The sequence below is a fragment of the Chiloscyllium plagiosum genome, unplaced genomic scaffold, assembly GCF_037043375.1.
Source record: "Chiloscyllium plagiosum isolate Xiang-an unplaced genomic scaffold, Cpla_swu_hap1 HiC_scaffold_35, whole genome shotgun sequence".
NCBI lineage: Eukaryota > Metazoa > Chordata > Chondrichthyes > Orectolobiformes > Hemiscylliidae > Chiloscyllium > Chiloscyllium plagiosum.
The window spans coordinates 37454523-37461779 of NW_028270173.1; the positions used below are offsets into that span (position 1 = coordinate 37454523).

A 7257-nucleotide genomic window follows, 5' to 3' on the forward strand; every position below is an offset into this window, starting at 1 on the left:
CCCTCCTGCACACATTGCACAAAATCTGATCCTTCCGACGTACTAGGGTTAGAGCATTTCCAGTCAATGTTGGGGAAGTTAAAGTCCCGCATAATGACCACCCTGTTCCTTTCACTCCTACCCAGAATAATTTTCCTAACCCTCTCTTCCACAGCCTTGGAACTCTGCGGAGGCCAATAATAAAACTCCAGGCAGTGTGACCTCTCATCTCCTGTTTCTAACCTCAGCCCACGTTACCTCAGTAGACGAGTCCGCAGCAAACGTTGTCTCAGCCACCGTTACTGTCCTTGACTAACAACGCCACGCCTTCTCCTGTTTTACCGCGTTGCCTCTTTTTAATGAAAGATCTCAACCCTGGAACCTGCAAAATCCATTCCTCACCCTGCTCTATCCATGTCTCCGAAATGTCAGATATACTTTGCCTCAGATATGCATGAGTAGAATACACGTACAGAGAAACGGCGAGCTATTGGAGGCACTTGAAAAGAAATGTGGATTTTTTTTTAAAAATGAAGGTAATGCTTGACCACAAGCCAATGTGAATGGACGAACAAAAGTCCTTGCTGTGAATTAAGAGGTGGGTAGCAGAGGTTTGGGTCCACGTGTGTTCCTGCATTGACTCTCTTGGGATTCTGTGCTTGCCCCGTTTAAATTTCATACCTATTTACCATTGCATTTGTCTTTCAGGGTCACCCTGGCCTGATTGGATTGATTGGACCACCAGGAGAGCAAGGGGAGAAGGGTGATCGTGGCCTGCCTGGTCCACCGGGAAAAGAAGGACTTAAAGGAGACACTGTAATTACTTTCAACCTTCATGTTTCAAATGAACACCAATTTCCTGCAGTATTTCAGTATTGCTGTTTAACATAGTCACATGGTACTTGTGTTGTGGTAATAAGTCTTTACGGCTCCCACAAAGACACAAGTCTAATCTCTGCTGTGTAAATGGGTGTCAGCCACTTAGCCTCAGTATTGCTGGGCTAGGGAGAGGAGTGATCTGACTGGGCTCTCAGATCCATCTCTTTGATACTGACCTTACCTATACAGTCATTGAACTCTCTCCCACTATGGTGTTAAGGACCCAAGTGACTGTTTGTTAATTTGTGGTCTTAACCTGTGAGGGAGCTGATCCTTTCAGCAATGACAAAACAGGTGCAAAGAGTCATTGGCACATCATGGCCATATTATTTCTAACCAGTCTTTGGGCCTAAAGTGTTTTCCCAAAATCATTGAACTGCTGAGGTGCAGAAGGCATTGGGCCAAATGGTCTGTTCGGTCTGTTGTGCCTCCTCTGAGCAGTTTGACTTAGTGCCACCCTCCTGTTTCTTCCCCTTAACTCAAGGTCAGTGCAATTTCAAATTCCCAGTGCTATGACACAATTATATTTTGTCATTGTGCAGTACTCTTGTTAGCAATGTACTCTTGCACACTGTTGTCACACAGCCTGTCACAAGGTCCTTGTTTGTCTGTTAGCATTCAGTAGTTACTGGCACAGTCTCCAGGTTTTGGTCCTATGACAAAATCCAGGCATAAACCAACCTTGCCACCCCCACAGGCCGCTTTCAGAGACTTTTTTCTCACTACAAAAGTTTTCACACATTTCTATATTACCAGTTGTAAAATGTGCCAGCATCTTGCATATGGAGGATAATTGAAGAGACTGAGTCATTTGGGGATAATGTCGGAACGTGAAGTACATTTAGAAGATCACCTGTGATTCAGTTGAATGGTGTAGCAGGCTGAAGGGGCTAAATGGCCTAGACCTGCTCTTATGGTACAATGTTTTTGGACTGTTATTTCTTTGAAGGTAAGATTCCTTCATTGATGTAAGAACAGCAACCAGGTGCTCTTTATGTGTGACAGAAACAGAGGATGCATACTGTCTCTCGTCTTTCAAAGCTATTCACAATTTGAATTTTCTGACTCCTAGGCCTTTATTTTTCAAGAGAAAAGAGATGTAATCTGTCAATTCTTTTCTGAAAATTTTATCCATGCATTTCTGTTATCACCCTATCACCCCCGTAGGTTGTCATTGTATCTTCTCTAGAGTTTCTGTCCTTTATAAACGTGTTAACCAGAACTGCACCTAATACTCCACAAGATGCTGACAAGTGAACATTTCAACATTGTAATGTTAACTGCCCAACATTGTAACTATAATCTGTTAACAACAATCATTTTTATTCAACTCTATGACACAGTGGGTCAATGGGGTGGCATACTGGCTCAGTGGTTAGCACAGCTGCCTCACAGCGCCAGGGAACCGGGTTCGATTCCAGCCTTGGACAGCTGTCTGTTCTGGGCACAACTGTGCACTTTCTCCCCATGTTTGCGTGCATTTCTTCCAGGTGCTCCGGTTTCCTCCCACAATCCAAAGATGTGCTGCTCAGGTGAATTGGCCATGCTAAATTGCCCACAGTGTTCAAGGATGTGTAAGTTTGGTCATTCTTTGGGATAAATATAGGGTAGGGGATGGATCTGGGTGGGTTACTCTTCAGAGGTCGGTGTGGACCAGTTGGGCCAAATGGTCTATTTCCCCATTTTCAGGATTCTATGATACATATAGTGTTTTGCATATGACTGTAGAAATCTGACAGGGGCACCATCAAGATTATTTACCATTTAATCCTATTGGAGGTTTCAGCCGAATCCAACCCAGGCCTGAAGCCCTTACCAATAAAAATCAAACGAACGAATATGCAAGGGGTTACAGAATGTTTGGCACAAATTCTGCAACACGAGTTTACATCGTATTTTGGGTCAGTTTAAAGAATGCACACTGAAAGCTGGCCCGAGTCACTGTGTATAGGACACAACCCCAAACCAGCGAAAATTAGTTACTGTGATGAGATTCCATTCATTGTGCATATTTCTGGTCACCTGGAGATATTTGTTCAAATGTTATCCAGACCATTTCAAAATCTTCTGTTCCAGTTGTATAATTTCAGTTTACTAGGACAACAAAGCCACAAACCTTCGAAAGGCATTTAAATTTAAAATCATGTTGTTCATAGGTGGTGGTTGAGACTCACTGATTAAAAATGTTAATTTTTTTTAATGTGACAATCAAACCTCATCCAAGTCTTTAACATTAAGCAAGATTTTAAGAGCGAGGATCCTGGGGGAATATTATTTTGTGGAGAAGAGAGTAACTGTAGGCCGTAAGGTAGTCACTGAGCAATCCAATCTCTCACCTGAGAAAGTGGTGAGATTGTCGGACTCATTGACATGGAGAGTGAGTGGGTTTAGATGCATTTAAGAAGAATCAACCACATAAAAGATTTTTTTTTAAAAGGAAGGTTTAACTCGAGAGGAACTGAAACACCAGCTTGGACTGGTCAGGAGAATGGGCCTGTTTCTGTGCCTTATGCTCTGTGCAATCCTGCATAAACATTACAACATTGCACTGCAGCATTAGCTAATTGCAGTGCTTGGTGTGTTACCGTGTCAGGCAGCTATGGTGAGAATTGGTGTTAAACAAGTTGGCTGGGCATGGGAGAGAAGTAAGGTAAACAGAGAGCGCCTTAATCAGAACAAAAATAAGTGCCACATGGAGGCGGGGCAGGGGATTAAAATGCACCAGACACACTCAGTGAGACAGCAAAGAGGGAGAGAAAGAGATAGGAAAAATTTCAAATTTCCTCAGTATGAGCTTGTATTTAATTTTCACCTCATCGTTTCTTTGGTTCCAGGGTATTTCTGGTGGAACGGGACCCGTCGGTCCTCCTGGTCCTCCTGGATTACCGGTAAGGTTCACTCCTCGCTTGAAGACCATGGTATTTGGGCATCATTGAATGCAGCAACAACCTAAAGCCAGCTTGGGTGTTTTTCGACCCAGTTGCTCAGTTTGGTGGTCGTGGGGTGTTACAACAGGGGACATGGGAAAAAGGGGGAAACAATGGATTTACAATAATGCCACCAGCTTTAATGAAGTTTCTGCTTTCCGAGAAACATGCATTTGAAGAAAGGGCTCTAGGGAAGAAGGAGAGGGAGCACATCTTCAAAAAGCTCTCGGCCCATGACAATCTGTCCATGTTAATACTCTCACACCTAAGCAATCCAAAGCTTCATCGCCTCTGTGTTTTGCACCAGCCACCCCCCTTTCCAAACTCTGCTGTCCACCCTAGCCTGGATATTCCTGTCTTGTGACTAACTTTTCAAGGCTGAGATTACAAGCTTTTTGCCAACTGAGGAGGATTCAAGGTGTGAAACAGGGAAGTGGAGTTGATGACAAAGATCAGCCCTGATTTTATTCAACAGCAGAGTGGGTTAGAGGGACTAAATGGTCAACACCTGCTCACCTTCAGCTTTGCAGGGGGAGTCTTGATTTATGGTGGCTACAACCATGCAGATATTGCTTCCTATACAAATTCCAGATTTGGGGTGGCTGTTGATGAACCTCAAGAAACGACAAGTCGTTCTGCTATAATGCAATGGTTACATTTCTCTGCAACTCTGCACTATAGAAAATTACACAATAGAAAACTGCTCTCAAAATCACGCTGTACGAGATCGCCAAAGGAAATTGCTATAGCCACTAAGTAGAAAGTTCACATTATCCAAACGTCGATCGTGTTATGGCCATTATGCCAGAATGACCTGTACTATGGTAGGATAAGGCCGTTGTTCCACCAGTCCTCATCCAAACCCACGATGGCCAGTTCATTGTGACTGACTGAATCCTTTAATCAACTTCCTCTCCATCCCCACCGAAGCAACTCTCATCATCAAGCCATCTCCAGAGAGAAAAGCTAACTGGAGAAACCTAGAATAATGGGAGAAAATAATGCTCCAGGAAATTCCCCTGTGGAAGTCATCAAAAGCTGCAGTAGGATCGCATGACACCAATTGCTGTCTAGAAAGGTCTTTGGCTTCTCTTGTGATTCCATTCTCTTTTGAAACAGATCAGCACCCTCCACACCAGTCAGCGATGAATTCCAAAGACAATAGTCCCAAAGATTTTCTGCCACACTTCAGTTCAGTTTTACACAGTGACTGTATCTCCCTGGCAGACTTCAGAGGAGATGGGAGCACTGGTTGATTGTTCATCAGCTGGCAACCTTGGTGTATATCCAAGAAATTACCCTCTACCTGTAGATACTGAAACTGAGTTTGTTCTGTTAGTATCCCATACACCAAACTTGGCTGTAGCCAGTTTTCTTTCATGCCGAATTTATGCATATCACTGTCAAGGTATTTATTGCCCAACCCTAATTACCTTAGAGAAGAAGCTGTGAGCTGCTTGCTTGAACTGCTGCAGTCCTTGGTTGGACTCAAGATACACCACATTGTTATAAAGCGAAGTCCCCCAGATGCTGGAAACCTGAAGTAAAACAGCAATTGCTGGAGAAATTCTGCAGGTCTAACAGCATCTGTGGAGACAAAGAGATTTAACGTTTTGAGTCCAGTATAACTATTCAGTGTGCAGTGAACTGGCCTAAAAACATTAACTCGACTTCTGTTTCCTCAGATGCTGCCAGATTTGCTGAGTTTCTCCAGCATCTTCGGTTTACATTACACCGACATTGATTGAAGTGAGTTTCAGGCTTTTGACCTAGCGACAGTATTGGAACAGAGATATGGTTGCGAGCCAGGATGGTGTGTGATTTGGAGGGGGCCCTGCAGCAGGTGGCATCTCCATGCATCTACTGCCCTTGTCCTCCGAGGTGGTGGAGGCCCCAGGTTTGGAATTGTTGAAAGTTATTTTGATGATGGTGCTCATTGCTGCCACTCTTTGTGGGTGATGGACAGAGTCAGTGCTGACAATGGTGAATATGTTGTGAATCAAGTGGAATACTTTGACCTGGATAGTGACCCAGAGTCTGTCTGGAGGAATAGGAGGGCCCAGCTCAAGAAAGCGCCCTCTTCATGAACAATCTTACTTGGAGAAGCACAAAATGGACAAGGGTGGTTTTTCACAATTTGTATGGGAGCTAACAAATGTGTAAGTTCTAAATGATAACTCAAAAGAGTTAATATTACAGTTTAGATATATGGATTACAGGTAAAACACTTGCTTTGGGTATTTTTCTTCATTGAAGTTTAATGTGCTGAGGCAAGAGGTTAACTCTGGACATTGGAATAAAAGCAAAATACTATGGATGATGGAAATCTGAAATAAAAATAATGCTAGAGAAACTCAGCATCAGTGGAGAGAAAAACAGAGTTAACATTTCAAATCCAAAATGATTTGGAGGTGCTGGCGTTGGACTGGGGTGTACAAAGTTAAAAAATCACAAATCAGTTTAAAGCCCAACACGTTTATTTGGAAGCACTAGCTTTCAGAGCATTGCTGATGAACCACCTGATGAAAGAATGGCGCTCTGAAAGCGAGTGCTTCCAATTAAACCTGTTGGACTATAACCTCGTGTTGTGTGATTTTTAATCAGGTCCAATATGACTCTTCATGAAGAGTCATCCTGGACTATGTTAACTGTGCTTCTGTCTCCACAGATGCTGTAAGACCTCCAGCATTCTGTGTCTGTTTCAGATTTCCAATGCCCACAGTATTTTGACTCATTTGATGATTATGGGGACACCTTGCTTGTTGGTGGACTCCTTCAGCCAATTCTGCTGCTGCTCTGGCTGCTGTCTACTTTGAGGCGTATGACATTACTGTGTTGGAGATGCCTTCACTGCTGTCTTTCTAATGTGTTTCTGGTTCCATTCTTGTCTTCCAGGGTCCGCCTGGTCCTAAAGGGTCAAAATGTTCTCAGGTGAGTCAACTCTATTCACAACAGATGCCCTAGAGTGCGGGTAACGTTGCAGCCACAGTCTGTTAGAGAACCTAGACAGAGAGCGCGTACCTCGACTCTGGAATGAAATGTTGATCGCCTCTGTGGAATGCTAGATTCTTCAGAGAACCACTTTATCACTGTAGCTGCAAAGAAGCTCGTTGTAAAGGGAGAGCTGTGAGTAAGAAATTCCATAAGTGACCCCACAGCACAATTTTAAAGAGAAGGTGATTTCTTCCTAGTAAGACAGGCCAATATGTATCCCTCAACCCGTACCATTGAAACAGATGGCCTGGGTTGTTGTGTAGTTTGGCTGCAGTGATTCTCGCATTGTAACAATGACCAAAATTCACAACAATGCTTTCGCAGTAAAGCACTTTGGAGAGGTCCTGAAATTGGAAAGGCCCAAAATTAAGTAATTTTCACAACCCCTCAAGCTCACATTTATGGGGTTGGGGTGGGAGGGAAGGCATCTGCAGATTGAAACTTGACAGGGTAACCCCAGAATTTGAACAATCTTCAC

General features: G+C 43.5%; 1 long non-coding RNA gene across 1 annotated transcript; it reads left to right on the top strand.

The window, feature by feature from the left end:
• Nucleotides 1-685: 685 nt before the first annotated feature.
• LOC148140668 (uncharacterized) lies at nt 686-6720 on the top strand. Its single transcript, XR_015752951.1, has 3 exons — nt 686-795; nt 3693-3746; nt 6681-6720. It is a non-coding gene; the product is annotated as an uncharacterized LOC148140668 (long non-coding RNA).
• Nucleotides 6721-7257: the final 537 nt, after the last annotated feature.